Genomic DNA, 19,989 nt, shown 5'->3' on the forward strand with positions numbered 1-19,989 from the left:
ACCACTGCAGGTCCAATGTAATCCTTGGACCTTCACATTGACGATGAAACACAGAAATCGCATCGGAATTAAATACAAAAGGCACAATGCCGCCTTAAGTACAAGAATAGAGACTCTTCTTACTGTCGGTGCTTTGAGCATTCCCTGTGAGACCAGTATTAGTTTCCGATACACCACTGCATTTTCAGTGTATTCCTTGGACTTTCACATCGACGATGAAACACAGAAATAGCATCGGAATTAAATACAAAGGGCACAATGCCGCCTTAAGTACAAGAATAGACACTCTTCTTACAGTCGGTGCTTTGAGCATTCCCTGTGAGACAAGTATTAGGTTCCGATATACCACTGCAGGTTCAATGTATTCCTTGGACATTCACATTGTCAATTATACACAGAAATCGCATCGGAATTAAATAAAAAGGCACAATGCCGCCTTAAGTACAAGAATAGAGACTCGTCTTACTGTCGGTGCTTTGAGCATTCTCTGTGGGACCAGTATTAGTTTCCGATACACCACTGCAGGTTCAATGTATTCCTTGGAAATACGCATTGACGATGAAACACTGAAATTACATCGGAATTAAATACAAAGGGCACAATGACGCCTTAAGTACAAGCAGAGTGAGACTTCCTAGAGTCTGTGTTTTGATCCTGTATTGTGCGACCCGTATTAGTTTCCGATACGCCACTGCAGGTTCAATGTATTCCTTGGACCTTCACATTGAGGATTACACTCAGAAATCGCATCGGAATTAAATACAAAAGGCACAATTCTACCTTAAGTATAAGAATAGAGACTCTTCTTACAGTCGGTGTTTTGAGCATTCCCTGTGAGACCAGTATTAGTTTCCGATACACCACTGCAGGTTCAGTGTATTCCTTGGACTTTCACATGGACGATGAAACACAGAAATGGCATCGGAATTAAATACAAAGGGCACAATGCCGCCTTAAGTACAAGAATAGACACTCTGCTTACAGTCGGTGCTTTGAGCAATCCCTGTGAGACCAGTATTAGTTTCTGATACACCACTGCAGGTTCAATGTATTCCTTGGACCTTCACATTGACGATGAAACACATAAATCGCATCGGAATTATATACAAAATGCACAATGCCGCCTTAAATACAAGAATACTGACTCTACTTACTGTCGGTGCTTTGAGCATTCCCTGTGAGACCAGTATTAGTATCTGGTACACCACTTCAAGTTCAATGTATTCCTTGGACATACACATCGCCGATGAAACAATGAAATGGCATCGGAATTAAATACAAAATGGCACAATGTCGCCTTAAGTACAAGAATAGAGACTCTTCTTACAGTCGGTGTTTTGAGCATTCCCTGTGAGACCAGTATTAGTATCCGATACACCACTGCAGGTTCAATGTATTCCTTGGACATACACATTGACGATAAAACACTGAAATTACATCGGACTAAAATACAAAAGGAACAATGCCGTCTTAAGTACAAGAATAGAGACTCTTCTTACTGTCGGTTTTTTGAGCATTCCCTCTGAGACCAGTATTAGTTGTTGATACACCACTGCAGGTCCAATGTGATCCTTGGACCTTCACATTGACGATGAAACACAGAAATCACATCGGAATTAAATACAAAAGGCACAATGCCGCCTTAAGTACAAGAATAGAGACTCTTCTTACTGTAGGTGCTTTGAGCATTGCCTGTGAGACCAGTATTAGTTTTCGATACACCACTGCATTTTCAGTGTATTCCTTGGACTTTCACATCGACGATGAAACACAGAAATGGCATCGGAATTAAATACAAAGGGCACAATGCCGCCTTAAGTACAAGAATAGACACTCTTCATACAGTCGGTGCTTTGAGCATTCCCTGTGAGACCAGTATTAGTTTCCTAGACACCACTGCAGGTTCAATGTATTCCTTGGACCTTCACATTGACGATGAAACACAGTATTTGCATCGGAATTAAATACAAATGCACAATGCCGCCTTAAGTACAAGAATACAGACTCTACTTACAGTCGGTGCTTTGAGCATGCCCTGTGAGACCAGTATTAGTTTCCTATACACCACTGCAGGTTCAATGTATTCCTTGGACTTTCACATTGACGATGAAACACGTAATCGCATAGGAATTAAATACAAAAGGCACATTGCAGCATTAAGTATAAGAATTGAGACTCTTCTTACAGTGTGTGCTTTGAGCATTCCCTGTGAGACCAGCATTAGTATCCGATACACCACTGCAGATTCAATGTATTCCTTGGACATACACATTGACGATGAAACACTGAAATTACATCAGAATTAAATACAAAAGGAACAATGCCGCCTTAAGTACTAGAATAGAGATTCTTCTCACTGTCGGTGCTTTGAGCATTCTCTGTGGGACCAGTATTAGTTTCCGATACACCACTGCAGGTTCAATGTATTCCTTGGAAATACGCATTGACGATGAAACACTGAAATTACATCGGAATTAAATACAAAGGGCACAATGACGCCTTACGTACAAGCAGAGGTAGACTTCTTAGAGTCTGTGTTTTTATCCTTTCCAGTGTGACCCGTATTAGTTTCCGATACGCCACTGCAGGTTCAATGTATTCCTTGGACCTTAACATTGACGATTACATACAGAAATCGCTTCGGAATTAAATACAAAAGGCACAATGCCGCCTTAAGTACAAGAATAGAGACTCTTCTTACAGTCGGTGCTTTGAGCATTCCCTGTGAGACCAGTATTAGTTTCCGATACACCACTGCAGGTTCAGTGTATTCCTTGGACTTTCACATCGACGATGAAACACAGAAATGGCATCGGAATTAAATACAAAGGGCACAATGCCGCCTTAAGTACAAGAATAGACACTCTTCCTACAGTCGGTATTTTGAGCATTCCCTCTGAGACCAGTATTAGTTTCCGATACACCACTGCAGGTTCAATGTATTCCTTGGACCTTCACATTGACAAATATACACAGAAATCGCATCGGAATTAAATAAAACGGCACAATGCCGCCTTAAGTACAAGAATAGAGACTCTTCTTACAGTCAATGCTTTGAGCATTCCCTGTGAGACCAGTATTAGTTTCCGATACACCGCTTCAGGTTCAATGTATCCCTTGGACCTACACATTGACGATGAAACACAGTAATCGCAACGGAATTAAATACAAATGCACAATGCCACCTTAAGTACAAGAATACAGACTCTACTTACAGTCGGTGTTTTGAGCTTTCCCTGTGAGACCAGTATTAGTTTCCGATACACCACTGCAGATTCAATGTATTCCTTAGACATTCACATTGACGATGAAACACATAAATCGCATCGGAATTTAATACCAAAGGCACATTGCCGCCTTAAGTACAAGAATAGAGGGTCTTCTCACAACCGGTGCGTCGAGTATTCCCTGTGAGACCAGTATTAGTTTCCGATACACCACTGCAGGTTCAATGTATTCCTTGAACATACACATTGACGATGAAACACTGAAATTACATCGGAATTAAATACAAAGGGCACAATGATGCCTTAAGTTCAAGAAGAGTGAGACTTCTTAGAGTCTGTGCTTTGATCCTATCCTGTGACACCAATATTAGTTTCCGATACAACACTGCAGGTTCAATGTATTCCTTGGACATACACATCGACGATGATACACAGAAATGGCATCGGAATTAAATACAAAAAGGCACAATAGCGCTTTAAGTACAAGAATAGAGACTCTTCTTACAGTCGGTGCTTTGATCATTCCTTGTGGGACCAGTATTAGTATCCGATACACCACTTCAGGTTCAATGTATTCCTTGGACATACACATCGACGATGATACACAGAAATCGCATCGGAATTAAATACAAAAGGCACAATGCCGCCTTAAGTACAAGAATACAGACTCAACTTACAGTCGGTGCTTTGAGCATTCCCTGTGAGACCAGTATTAGTATCCGGTACACCACTTCAAGTTCAATGTATTCCTTGGACATACACATCGCCGATGAAACACAGAAATGGCATCGGAATTAAATACAAAGTGCACAATGCCGACTTAAGTACAAGAATAGACACTCTTCTTACAGTCGGTGCTTTGAACATTCCCTGTGTGACCAGTATTAGTTCCCGACACACCACTGCAGGTTCAATGTATTCGTTGGACCTTCACATTGACGATGAAACACAGAAATCGCATCAGAATTAAATACAAAATGGCAAAATGTCGCCTTAAGTACAAGGATAGAGACTCTTCTTACAGTCGGTGCTTTGAGCATTCCCTGTGAGACCAGTATTACTATCCGATACACCACTGCGGGTTCAATGTATTCCTTGGACATACTCATTGACGATGAAACACTGAAATTACATCGGACTTAAATACAAAAGGAACAATGCCGCCTTAAGTACAAGAATAGAGACTCTTCTTACTGTCTGTGCTTTGAGCATTCCTTGTGAGACCAGTATTAGTTTCCGATACACCACTGCAGGTTCAATGTATTCCTCGGACCTTCACATTGACGATGAAACACAGTAATCGCATCGGAATTAAATACAAATGCACAATGCCGCCTTAAGTACAAGAATACAGACGCTACTTACAGTTGGTGCTTTGAGCATTCCCTGTGGGACCAGTATTAGTTTCCGATACACCACTGCAGGTTAAATGTATTCCTTGGACCTTCACATTGACGATGAAACACGTAATCGCATAGGAATTAAATACAAAAGGCACAATGCCGCCTTAAGTATAAGAATAGAGACTCTTCTTACAGTCTGTGCTTTGAGCATTCCCTGTGAGACCAGTATCAGTTTCCGATACACCACTGCAGGTTCAATGTATTCCTTGGAAATACGCATTGACGATGAGACACTGAAATTACATCGGGATTAAATACAAAGGGCACAATGACTCCGTAAATACAAGCAGAGTGAGACTTCTTAGAGTCTGTGTTTTGCTCATTTCCTGTGCGACCCGTATTAGTTTCCGATACGCCACTGCAGAATCAATGTATTCCTTGGACCTTCGCATTGACGATGAAACACAGAAATGGCATTGGAATAAAATACAAAAGGCCCAATGCCGCCTTAAGTACAAGAATAGAGACTCTTCTTACAGTCTGTGTTTGAGCATTCCCTGTGAGACCAGTATTAGTATCCGATACACCACTGCAGATTCAATGTATTCCTTGGACATACACTTTGACGATGAAACACTGAAATTACTTCGGAATTAAATACAAAGGGCACAATGCCGCCTTAAGTACAAGAATAGAGACTCTTCTTCTAGTCGGTGTTTTGAGCATTCCCTGTGAGACCCGTATTAGTATCCGATACACCAGTGCAGGTTCAATGTATTCCTTGGACATGCACATTGACGATGAAACACTGAAATTACATCGGACTTAAATACAAAAGGAACAATGTCGCCTTAAGTACAAGAATAGAGACTCTTCTTACTGTCGGTGTTTTGAGCATTCCCTCTGAGACCAGTATTAGTTTCCGATACACCACTGCAGGCCAATGTAAACCTTGGACCTTCACATTGACGATGATACACAGAAATCGCATCGGAACTAAATACAAAAGGCACAATGCCGCCTTAAGTACAAGAATAGAGCCTCTTCGTACTGTCGGTGCTTTGAGCATTCCCTGTGAGACCAGTAATAGTTTCCGATACACCACTGCAGGTTCAGTGTATTTCTTGGACTTTCACATCGACGATGAAACACAGAAATGGCATCGGAATTAAATACAAAGGGTACAATACCGCCTTAAGTACAAGAATAGACACTCTTCTTACAGCCGGTGCTTTGAGCATTCCCTGGGAGACCAGTATTAGTTTCCGATACGCCACTGCAGGTTCAATGTATTCCTTGGACCTTCACATTGACGATTATACACAAAAATCGCATCGGAATTAAATACAAAAGGCACAATGCCGCCTTAAGTACAAGAATAGAGACTCTTCTTACAGTCGGTGCTTTGAGCATTCCCTGTGAGACCAGTATTAGTTTCTGATACACCACTGCAGGTTCAATGTAATCCTTGGACATACACATCGACGATGAAACAAAGAAATGGCATCGGAATTAAATACAAAAGGAACAATGTCGCCTTAAGTACAAGAATAGAGACTCTTCTTACAGTCGGTGCTTTGAGCATTCCCTGTGAGACCAGTATTAGTTTCCGGTACACCACTTCAGGTTCAATAAATTCCTTGGACATACACATCGACGATGAAACAAAGAAATGGCATCGGAATTAAATACAAAATGAACAATGTCGCGTAAGTACAAGAATAGAGACTCTTCTTACAGTCGGTGCTTTGAGCATTCCCTGTGAAACCAGTATTAGTTTCCGATACACCACTGCAGGTTCAATGTATTCCTTGGACCTACACATTGACGTATATACACAGAAATCGCATCGGAATTAAATACAAAAGGCAAAATGCCGCCTTAAGTACAAGAATAGAGACTATTCTTACAGTCGGTGCTTTGAGCATTCCCTGTGAGACCAGTATTAGTTTCCGATACACCACTGCAGGTTCAATGTATTCCTTGGACCTTCACATTGACGATGAAACACAGAAATTGCATCGGAATTAATTACAAAAGACACAATGCAGCCTTAAGTACAAGAATACAGACTCTACTTACACTCGGTGATTTGAGCATTCCCTGTGAGGTCAGTATTAGTTTCCGATACACCACTGCAGGTTCAATGTATTCCTTGGACCTTCACATTGACGATGAAACACAGAAATCGCATTGGAATAAAATACAAAAGGCACAATGCCGCCTTAAGTACAAGAATAGAGACTCTTCTTACTGTCGGTGCTTTGAGCATTCCCTGTGAGACCAGTATTAGTTTCCGATACACCACTGCAGGTTCAATGTATTCCATGGAAATACGCATTAACGATGAAACACTGAAATTACATCGGAATTAAATACAAAGGGCACAATGCCGCCTTAAGTACAAGAATAGACACTCTTCTTACAGTCGGTGCTTTGAGCATTCCCTGTGAGACCAGTATTGGTTACCGATACACCACTGCAGGTTCAATGTATTCCTTGGACCTTCACATTGACGATGAAAAACAGAAATCGCATCGGAATTAAATACAAAAGGCACAATGCCGCCTTAAGTACAAGAATACGGACTCTACTTACAGTCGGTGTTTTGAGCATTCCCTGTGAGACCAGTATTAGTTTCCTATACACCACTGCAGGTTCAATGTATTCCTTGGACATACACATTGACAATGAAACACTGAAATTACATCGGAATTAAATACAAAAGGAACAATGCCGCCTTAAGTACAAGAATACAGACTCTTCTTACAGTCTTTGTTTGAGCATTCCCTGTGAGACCAGTATTAGTATGCGATACACCACTGCAGATTCAATGTATTCCTTGGACATACACATTGACGATGAAACACTGAAATTACATCGGAATTAAATACAAAAGGAACAATGAGGCCTTAAGTACAAGAATAGAGACTCTTCTTACAGTCGGTGATTTGAGCATTCCCTGTGAGACCAGTATTAGTTTCCGATACACCACTGCAGGTTCAATGTACTCCATGGAAATACGCATTGACGATGAAACACTGAAATTACTTCGGAATTAAATACAAAGGGCACAATTCCGCCTTAAGTACAAGAATAGAGACTCTTCTTACAGTCGGTGCTTTGAGCATTCCCTGTGAGACCCGTGTTAGTATCCGATACACCACTGCAGGTTCAATGTATTCCTTGCACATGCACATTGACGATGAAACTCTGAAATTACATCGGATTTAAATACAAAAGGAACAATGTCGCCTTATGTACAAGAATAGAGACTCTTCTTACAGTCGGTGGTTTGAGCATTCCCTGTGAGACCAGTATTAGTTACCGATACACCACTGCAGGTTCAATGTATTCCTTGGACATACACATTGACGATGAAACACTGAAATTACATCGGAATTAATTACAAAGGGCACAATGACGCCTTCAGTACAAGAAGAGTGAGTCTTCTTAGGGTCTGTGCTTTGATCCTTTCCTGTGAGACCAGTATTAGTTTCCGATACACCATTGCAGGTTCAATGTATTTCTTGGACATTCACATTGGCGATGCTACAAAGATATCGCATCGGAATTAAATACTAAAGGCACAATGCTGCTATTAAGTACATGAATAGAGACTCTTCTTACAGTCGGTGCTTTGAGCATTCCCTGTGAGACCAGTATTAGTTTCCGATACACCACTGCTGGTTCAATGTATTTCTTGGACCTTCACATTGACCATGAAACACAGAAATCGCATCGGAATTAAACACAAAAGGCAAAATGCCGCCTTAAGTACAAGAATAGACACTCTTCTTACAGTCGGTGCTTTGAGCATTCCCTGTGAGACCAGTATTAGTTTCCGATACACCACTGCAGGTCCAATGTATTACTTTTACCTTCACATTGTCGATGAAACACAGAAATCCCATCGGAATTAAATACATAAGGCAGAATGCCGCCTTAAGTACATGAATAGAGACTCTTCTTGCAGTCGGTGCTTTGAGCATTCCCTGTGAGACCAGTATTAGTTTCCCATACACCACTGCAGGTTCAGTGTATTCCTTGGACCATCACATTGACGATGAATCACAGAAATGGCATCGGAATTAAATACAGCAGGCACAATGCCGACTTAAGTACAAGAATAGACACTCTTCTTACAGTCGATGATTCGCGCATTCCCTGTGGATCCAGTATTAGTTTCCGATACACCACTGCAGGTTGAATGTATTCCTTGGACCTTCAAATTGACGATGAAACACAGAAATCGCCCCGGAATTAAATACAAAAGGCACAATGCCGCCTTCAGTACAAGAATACAGACACTACATACAGTCGGTGCTTTGAGCATTGCCTGTGAGACCAGTATTAGTTTCCGACACACCACTGCAGGTTCAATGTATTCCTTGGACCTTCACATTGACGATGAAACACAGAAATCGCATCGGAATTAAATACAAAAGGCCCAATGCCGCCATAAGTACAAGAATAATGACTCTTCTTACAGTCGGTGTTTTGTGCATTCGCTGTGAGACCAGTATTAGTTTCCGATACACCACTGCAGATTCAATGTATTCCTTGGAGCTTCACATTGACGATGAAACACAGAAAACGCATCGGAATTAAATACAAATGGCACAATGCGGCCTTAAGTGAGGGAGTAGAGACTCATCTTACTGTCGTTGCTTTGAGCATTCCCTGTGAGACCAGTATTAGTTTCTGATACACTACTGCCTGTTCAATGTATTCCTTGGACATTCACATTGATGATGAAACACTGAAATTACATTGGAATTAAATACAAAAGGCACAATGCCGCCTTAATTGCAAGAAGAGTAAGACATCTTAGAGTCTGTGCTTTGATCCTTTCCTGTGAGACCAGTATTAGTTTCCGATACACCACTGCAGGTTCAATGTATTCCATGGACCTTCACATTGACGATGAAACACAGAAATCGCATCGGAATTAAATACAAAAGACACAATGCCGCCTTAAGTACAAGAACACAGACTCTTCTTACAGTCTGTGCTCTGAGCATTCCCTGTGAGACCAGTATTAGCTTCCGATACACCACTGCAGGTTCAATGCATTCCTTGGACCATCACATTGACGATGAAACACAGAAATCGCATCGGAATTAAATACAAAAGGCACAATGCCGCCTTAATAGAGACTCTTCTTACAGTCGGTGCTTTGAGCATTCCCTGTGAGACCAGTATTAGTTTCCGACACACCGCTGCAGATTCAATGTATTCCTTGGAGCTTCACATTGACGATGAAACACAGAAATCGCATCGGAATTAAATACAAAAGGCACAATGCCGCCTTAAGTGAGGGAGTAGAAACTCTTCTTACAGTCGTTGCTTTGAGCATTCCCTTTGAGACCAGTATTAGTTTCCGATACACCACTGCAGGTTCAATGTATTCCTTAGACATTCACATTGACGATCAAACACTGAAATTACATTGAAATTAAGTACAAAAGGCACAATACCGCCTTAATTACAAGAAGACTGAGACTTCTTAGAGTCAGTGCTTTGATCCATTCCTGTGAGAACAGTATTAGTTTCCGATACACCACTGCAGGTTCTATGAATTCCTTGGACCTACACATTGACGATGAAACACAGAAATCGCATCGGAATTAAATACAAAAGGCACAATGCCGCCTTAAGTACAAAATTAGAGACTCTTCTTACAGTCGGTGCTTTGAGCATTCCCTGTGAGACCAGTATTAGTATCCGATACACCACTGCAGGTTCAATGTATTCCTTGGACCTTCACATTGACGATGAAGCACGGAAATCGCATCGGAATTAAATACAAAAGGCACAATGCCGCCTTAAGTACAAAATTAGAGACTCTTCTTACAGTCGGTGCTTTGAGCATTCCCTGTGAGACCAGTATTAGTATCCGATACACCACTGCAGGTTCAATGTATTCCTTGGACCTTCACATTGCCATAGAGAGACAGAAATCGCAACGGAATGAAATACAAAAGGCACAATGCCGTCTTAAGTACAAGAATAGAGACTCTTCTTACCGTCGGTGCTTTGAGCATTCCCTCTGAGAGCAGTATTAGTTTCCGATACACCACTGCAGGTTCAAGGTATTCCTAGGAACGTTGACATTGACTATGTAACACAGATATCGCATCGGAAATAAATACAAAAGGCACAATGCCGCCTTTAGTACATGAATACAGACTCTTCTTACAGTCGGTGTTTTGAGCATTCCCTGTGAGACCAGTATTAGTTTCCGATACACCACTGCAGGTTCAATGTATCCTTGGACATACACATTGACGATGAAATACTTAAATTACATCGGATTTAAATACAAAAGGCACAATGCCGCCTTAAGTGCTGGAAGAGTGAGACGTCTTAGAGTCTGTGCCTTGATCCTTTCCTGTGAGACCAGTATTAGTTTCCGATACACCACTGCAGGTTCAATGTATTCCTTGTACTTTCACATTGACGATAAAACAAGAAAGTCGCATCGCAATTAAATACAAAAGGCACAATGGCGCCTTAATTACAAGAATAGAGCCTCTTCTTACTGGCGGTGTTTTGAGCATTCCCTGTGAGATCAGTTTTAGTTTCAGATACACCACTGCAGATTCAATGTATTCCTTGGACCTTCACATTGACGATGAAACACAGAAATCGCATCGAAATTAAATACAAAAGGCACAATGCTGAATTAAGTGCAACAAGAGTGACTGTTCTTAGAGTCTGTGCTTTGATCCTTTCCCGGAGACCAGTATTAGTTTCAAATCCACCACTGCAGGTTCAATGTATTCCTTGGACCGTCACATTGGCGATGAAAGACAGAAATCGCATTGGAATTAAATACAAAAGCCACAATGCCGCCCTAAGTACAAGAATACAGACTCTTCTTACAGTCGGTGCTTTGAGCATTCCCTGTGACCCCTGTATTAGTTTCCGATACACCACTGCAGGTTCAATGTATTCCTTGGACCTTCACATTGACGATGAAACACAGAAATCGCATCGGAATTAAATACAAAAGGCACAATGCCGCCTTAAGTGCAAGAATAGAGATTCTTCTTACAGTCGGTGCTATGAGCATTCCCTGTGAGACCAGTATTAGATTCCGATACACCACTGCCGGTTCAATGTATTCCTTGGACATTCACATTGACGATGAAACACTGTAATTACATTGGAATTAAACACAAAGGGCACAATGCCGCCTTAATTGCAAGAAGAGTGAGACTTCTTAGAGTCTGTGCATTGATCCTTTCCTGTGAGACATGTATTAGTTTCCGATACACCACTGCAGGTTCAATGTATTCCTTGGACCTTCACATTGACGATGAAACACAGAAATCGCATTGGAATTAAATACAAAAGGCACAATGACGCCTAAAGTGAGGGAGTAGAGACTCTTCTTACAGTCGTTTCTTTGAGCATTCCCTGTGAGACCAGTATTAGTTTCCCATACACCACTGCAGCTTCAATGTATTCCTTAGATATTCACATTGACGATCAAACACTGAAACTACATTGAAATTAACTAGAAAAGGCACAATGCCGCCTTAATTGCAAGAAGACTGAGACTTCTTAGAGTCAGTGCTTTGATCCATTCCTGTGAGACCAGTATTAGTTTCCGATACACCACTGCAGGTTCAATGAAATCCTTGGACCTTCACATTGCCGAAGAAACACAGAAATCGCATCGGAATTAAATACAAAAGGCACAATGCCGTCTTAAGTACAAGAATAGAGACTCTTCTTACAGTCGGTGCTTTGAGCATTCCCTCTGAGGACAGTATTAGTTTCCGATACACCACTGCAGGTTCAAGGTATTCCTAGGAACCTTCACATTGACTATGAAACACAGAAATCGCATCGGAATTAAATACAAAAGGCATAATGCCGCCTTAAGTACAAGAATAGAGACTCTTCTTACTGTCGGTGTTTTGAGCATTCCCTGTGAGACCAGTATTAGTTTCCGATACACCACTGCAGGTTCAATGTATTCCTTGGACATACACATTGACGATGAAATACTGAAATTACATCGGATTTAAATACAAAAGGCACAATGCCGACTTAAGTGCTAGAAGAGTGAGACATCTTAGAGTCTGTGCCTTGATCGTTTCCTGAGAGACCAGTATTAGTTTCCGATACACCACTGCAGGTTCAATGTATTCCTTGGACTTTCACATTGACGATAAAACAAAGAAATCGCATCGCAATTAAATACAAAAGGCACAATGCCGCCTTAATTACAAGAATAGAGCCTCTTCTTACTGTCGGTGTTTTGAGCATTCCCTGTGAGACCAGTTTTAGTTTCCGATACACCACTGCAGGTTCAATGTATTTCCTGGACCTTCACATTGACTATGAAACACAGAAATCGCATCGGAATTAAATACAAAAGGCACAATGCTGCCTTAAGTGCAACAAGAGTGAGTGTTCTTAGAGTCTGTGCTTTGATCCTTTCCTGTGAGACCAGTATTAGTTTCAAATCCACCACTGCAGGTTCAATGTATTCCTTGGACCGTCACATTGGCGATGAAACACAGAAATCGCTTTGGAATTAAATACAAAAGGCACAATGCCGCCCTAAGTACAAGAATACAGACTCTTCTTACAGTCGGTGCTTTGAGCATTCCCTGTGACCCCTGTATTAGTTTCCGATACACCCCTGCAGGTTCAATGTATTCCTTGGACCTTCACATTGACGATGAAAAACAGAAATCGCATCGGAATTAAATACAAAAGGCACAATGCCGCCGTAAGTACAAGAATAGAGACTCTTCTTACAGTCGGTTCTATGAGCATTCCCTGTGAGACCAGTATTAGTTTACGATACACCACTGCAGGTTCAATGTATTCCTTGGACCTTCACATTGACGATGAAACATAGAATTCGCATCGGAATTAAATACAAAAGGCACAATGCCGCCTTAAGTGCAACAAGAGTGAGTGTTCTTATAGTCTGTGCTTTGATCCTTTCCTGTGAGACCAGTATTAGTTTCAAATCCACCACTAAAGGTTAAATGTATTCCTTGGACCTTCACATTGACGATGAATCACAGATATCGCATCGGAATTAAATACATAAGACACAATGCCCCCTTAAGTACAACAATAGAGACTCTTCTTACAGTCGGTGCTATGAGCATTCCCTGTGAGACCAGTATTAGTTTCCGATACAACACTGCAGGTTCAATGAATTCCTTGGACCTTCACATTGACGATGAAACATAGAATTCGCATCGGAATCAAATACAAAAGGCACAATGCCGCCTTAAGTGAGGGAGTAGAGACTCTTATTACTGTCGTAGTTTTGAGCATTCCCTGTGAGACCAGTATTAGTTTCCGGTAGACCACTGCGGGTTCAATGTATTCCTTGGACATTCACATTGACGATGAAACACTGAAATTACATTGGAATTAAATAAAAAATGCACAATACCGCCTTAATTGCAAGAAGAGTGAGACTACTTAGAGTCTGTGCTTTGATCCTTTCCTGTGAGACCAGTATTAGTTTCAGATACACCACTGCAGGTTCAAAGTATTCCTTGGACCCTCACATTGCCCATAAAAAACAAAAATTGCATCGGAATTAAATACAATCGCCACAATGCCGCCTTAAGTACAAGAATAGAGACATTTCTTACTGTCGGTGCTTTGAGCATTCATTGTGAAACCGGTATTAGTTTCCGATACACCACTGCAGATTCGATGTATTCCGTGGAGCTTCACATTGACGATGAAACACAGAAATCGCATTGGAATTAAATACAAAAGGCACAATGCCGCCTTAAGTGAGGGAGTAGAGACTCTTCTTACAGTCGTTTCTTTGAGCATTCCCTGTGAGTCCAGTAATAGTTTCTAATACACCACTGCAGGTTCAATGTATTCCTTGGACGTCCATATGCACGGTGAGACACAGAAATTGCATCGGAATTAAATACAAAAGGTAAAATGCCGCCTTAAGTACAAGAATAGAGACACTTCTTGCAGTCGGTGCTTTGAGCATTGCCTCTCATAACAGTATTAGTTTCTGATACACCACTGCAGGTTCAAGGTATTCCTTGGACCTTCACATTCACTATGAAACACAGAAATGGCATCGGACATAAATACAAAAGGCACAAGGAAACCTTAAGTACACGAATAGAGACTCTTCTTACAGTCGGTGCTTTGAGCATTCCCTGTGAGACCAGTATTAGTTTCTGATACACCACTGCAGGTTCAAAGTATTCCTTGGACCTTCACATTGACTATGAAACACAGAAATCGCATCGGAATTAAATACAAAAGGCACAATACCGCCTTAAGTACAAGAATAGAGACACTTCTTACAGTCGGTGCTTTGAGCATTCCCTCTGAGAGCAGTATTAGTTTCCGATACACAACTGCAGGTTCAAAGTATTCCTTGGACCTTCACATTGACTATGAAACACAGAAATCGCATCGGAAATAATTACAAAAGGCACAATGCAGCCTTAAGTACAAGAATAGAGACTCTTCTTACAGTCGGTGCTTTGAGCATTCCCTGTGAGACCAGCATTAGATTCCGATACCCCACTGCAGGTTCAATGTATTCCTTGGACCTTCACATTGACGATGAAACACAGAAATCGCATCGGAATTAAATACAAAAGGCACAATGCCGCCTTAAGTACAAGAATAGAGACTCTTCTTACAGTCGGTGCTTTGAGCATTCCCTGTGCGACCAGTATTAGTTTCCGATACACCACTGCTGGTACAATGTATTCCTTGGACATACACATAGACGATGAAACACTGATATTATATCGGAATTAAATACAAAAGGCACAATGCCGACTTAAGTGCAAGAAAAGTGAGTCTTCTTAGAGTCTGTGTTTTGATCCTTTCCTGTGAGACCAGTATTAGTTTCCGATACGCCACTTCAGGTTCAATGTATTCCTTGGACCTTCACGTTGACGAAGAAACACAGAAATCGTATCGGAATTAAATACAAAAGGCACAATGCCGCCTTAAGTACAAGAACACAGACTCTTCTTACAGTCTGTGCTTTGAGCATCCCCTGTGAGACCAGTATTTGTTTCCGATACACCACTGCCGGGTCAATGTATTCCTTGGACTTTCACATTGCCCAAGAAACACAGAAATCGCATTGGAATTAAATACAAAAGGCACACTGCCGTCTTAAGTACAAGAATGGAGACTCTTCTTACAATCGGTGCTTTGACCATTCCCTGTGAAACCAGTATTAGTTTCGGATACACCACTGCAGGTTCAATGTATTCCTTGGACCTTCACGTTGACGATGAAACACAGAAATCGCATCGGAATTAAATACAAAATGCACAATGCCGCCTTAAGTACAACAATAGAGGCTCTTCTTACAGTCTGTGCTTTGAACATTCCCTGTGGGACCAGTATTAGTTTCAGATACACCACTGCAGGTTCAATGTATTCCTTGGACATACACATTGACGACGAAATACTGAAATTACATCGGAATTAAATACAAAAGGCACAATGCCGCCTTAAGTGCTAGAAGGGTGAGACTTCCTTGAGTCTGTGCCTTGATCCTTTCCTGAGAGACCAGTATTAGTTTCCGATACACCACTGCAGGTTCAAAGTATTCCTTGGACCTTCACATTGACGATGAAACACAGAAATCGCATCGGAATTAAAGACAAAATGCACAATGCCGACTTGAGTACAACAATAGAGGCTCTTCTTACAGTCGGTGCTTTGAACATTCCCTGTGGGACCAGTATTAGTTTCCGATACACCACTGCAGGGTCAATGTATTCCTTGGACATACACTTTGACGATGAAACACTGAAATGACATCGGAATTAAATACAAAAGGCACTATGCCACCTTAATTGCAAGAAGAGTGAGGCTTCTCAGAGTCTGTGCTTTGATCCTTTCCTGTGAGCCCAGTATTAGTTTCTGATACACCACTGCACGTTCAATGTAATTCTAGGACCGTCACATTGACGATGGAAAACAGAAATCGCACTGGAATTAAATACAAAAGGCACAATGCCGCCTTAAGTACAAGAATACAGACTCTTCTTACAGTCGGTGTTATGAGTATTCCCTGTGAGACCAGTATTCGTTTCCGATACACCACTGCAGGTGCAATGTATTCCTTGGACCTCCACGTTGACGATGAAACACAGAAATCGCATCGGAATTAAATTCAAAAGGCACAATGCCGCCTTAAGTACAAGAACACAGACTCTTCTTACAGTCTGTGATTTGAGCATTCCCTGTGAGACCAGTATTAGTTTCTGATACACCACTGCAGGTTCGATGTATTCCTGGGACCTTCACATTTGCGAAGAATCTCCGAAATCGCATTGGAATTAAATACAAAAGGCACAATGCCGCCTTAAGTACAAGAATAGAGAGTCTTCTTACAGTTGGTGCTTTGAGCATTTCCTGTGAAACCAGTATTAGTTTCCGATACACCACTGCAGGTTCTATGTATTCCTTGGTCCTTCACCGTGACAATGAAACACAGAAATCGCATCGGAATTAAATACAAAAGGCAGAATGCCGCCTTAAGTACAAGAATAGAGACACCTCTTACAGTCGGTGCTTTGAGCATTCCCTCTGAGACCAGTATTAGTTTCCGATACACCACTGCAGGTTCAATGTATTCCTTGGACCTTCACGTTGACGATGAAACACAGAAATCGCATCGGAATTAAATACAAAAGGCACAATGCCGCCTTAAGGACGAGAATAGAGACTCTTCTTACAGTCGGTGCTTTGAGCATTCCCTGTCAGACCAGTAATAGTTTCCGATACACCACTTCAGGGTCAATGTATTCCTTGGACATACACATTGACGATGAAACACTGAAATTACATCGGAATTAAATACAAAAGACACAATGCCGCCTTAATGCAAGAAGAGTGAGTCTTCTTAGAGTCCATTTTTTTGATACTTTCCTGTGAGTCCAGTATTAGTTTGCGATACACTACTGCAGGTTCAAAGTATTCCTTGGACCCTCTTATTGACGATAAAAAACAGAAATTGCATCGGAATTAAATACAAAAGGCACAATGCCGCCTTAAGTACAAGAATAGAGACTCTTCTTACTGGTGGTGCTTTGAACATTCATTGTGAAACCAGTATTAGTTTCCGATACACCACTGCAGGTTCAATGCATTCCTTGGACCTTCACATTGACGATGAAACACAGAAATCGCATCGGAATTAAATACAAAATGCACAATGCCGACTTGAGTACAACAATAGAGGCTCTTCTTACAGTCGGTGCTTTGAACATTCCCTGTGGGACCAGTATTAGTTTCCGATACACCACTGCAGGGTCAATGTATTCCTTGGACGTACACATTGACGATGAAACACTGAAATTACATCGGAATTAAATACAAATGGCACTATGCCACCTTAATTGCAAGAATAGTGAGACTTCTCAGAGTCTGTGCTTTGATCCTTTCCTGTGAGCCCAGTATTAGTTTCTGATACACCACTGCACGTTCAATGTAATTCTAGGACCGTCACATTGACGATGAAAAACAGAAATCGCACTGGAATTAAATACAAAAGGCACAATGCCGCTTTAAGTACAAGAATACAGACTCTTCTTACAGTCGGTGTTTTGAGTATTCCCTGTGAGACCAGTATTCGTTTCCGATACACCACTGCAGGTGCAATGTATTCCTTGGACCTTCACGTTGACGATGAAACACAGAAATCGCATCGGAATTAAATTCAAAAGGCACAATGCCGCCTTAAGTACAAGAATAGAGACTCTTCTTACAGTCGGTGCTATGAGCATTCCCTGTGAGACCAGTATTAGTTTCCGGTACACCACTGCAGGTTCAATGTATTCCTTGGACCTTCACATTGACGATGAATCACGGAAATCGCATCGGAATTAAATACAAAAGGCACAATGCCGCCTTAAGTACAAGAATAGAGACTCCTCTTACTGTTGGTGTTATGAGTATTCCCTGTGAGACCAGTATTAGTTTCCGATACACCACTGCAGGTGCAATGTATTCCTTGGACCTTCACATTGACGGTGAAACACTGGGATCGCATCGGAATTATATACAAAAGGCACAATGCCGCCTTAAGTACAAGAACACAGACTCTTCTTACAGTCTGTGATTTGAGCATTCCCTGTGAGACCAGTATTAGTTTCCGATACAATACTGCAGGTTCAATGTATTCCTTGGACCTTCACATTTTCGAAGAAACTCCGAAATCGCATTGGAATTAAATACAAAAGGCACAATGCCGACTTAAGTACAAGAATAGAGACTCTTCTTACAGTTGGTGTTTTGAGCATTCCCTGTGAAACCAGTATTAGTTTCCGATACACCACTGCAGGTTCAATGTATTCCTTGGACCTTCACATTGACGATGAAACACAGAAATCGCATCGGAATTAAATACAAAAGGCAGAATGCCGCCTTAAGTACAAGAATAGAGACCCCTCTTACAGTCGGTGCTTTGAGCATTCCCTCTGAGACCAGTATTAGTTTCCGATACACCACTGCAGGTTCAATGTATTCCTTGGACCTTCACGTTGACGATGAAACACAGAAATCGCATCGGAATTAAATACAAAAGCACAATGCCGCCATAAGTACAAGAATAGAGACTCTTCTTACAGTCGGTGCTTTGAGCATTCCCTGTCAGACCAGTAATAGTTTCCGATACACCACTGCAGGGTCAATGTATTCCTTGGACATACACATTGACTATGAAACACTGAAATTACATCAGAATTAAATACAAAAGGCACTATGCCACCTTAATTGCAAGAAGAGTGAGACTTCTCAGAGTCTGTGCTTTGATCCTTTCCTGTGAGCCCAGTATTAGTTTCTGATACACCACTGCACGTTCAATGTAATTCTAGGACCGTCACATTGACGATGAAAAACAGAAATCGCACTGGAATTAAATACAAAAGGCACAATGCCGCCTTAAGTACAAGAAAACAGACTCTTCTTACAGTCGGTTCTTTGAGCATTCTCTTTGAGACCTGTATTAGTTTCCGATACACCACTGTAGGTTCAATGTATTCCTTGGACCTTCGCATTGACGATGAAACAAAGAAATCGCATCTGAATTAAATACAAAATGCACAATGCCGCCTTAAGTACAAGAATACAGACTTTTCTTACAGTCGGTGGTTTGAGCATTCCCTGTGAGACCAGTATTACTTTCTGATATACCACTGCAGGTGCAATGTATTCCTAGGACATACACAATGACGATGAAATACTGAAATTACATCGGAATTAAATACAAAAGACACAATGCCGCCTTAATGCAAGACGAGTGAGACTTTATAGAGTCCATTCTTTGAACCTTTTTCTGTGAGTCCAGTATTAGTTTCCGATACACCACTGCAGGTTCAATGTATTCCTTGGATATTCACATTGACGTTGAAACACAG

This window comes from Schistocerca serialis, chromosome 3, assembly GCF_023864345.2.
Source record: "Schistocerca serialis cubense isolate TAMUIC-IGC-003099 chromosome 3, iqSchSeri2.2, whole genome shotgun sequence".
Classification (NCBI taxonomy): domain Eukaryota; kingdom Metazoa; phylum Arthropoda; class Insecta; order Orthoptera; family Acrididae; genus Schistocerca; species Schistocerca serialis.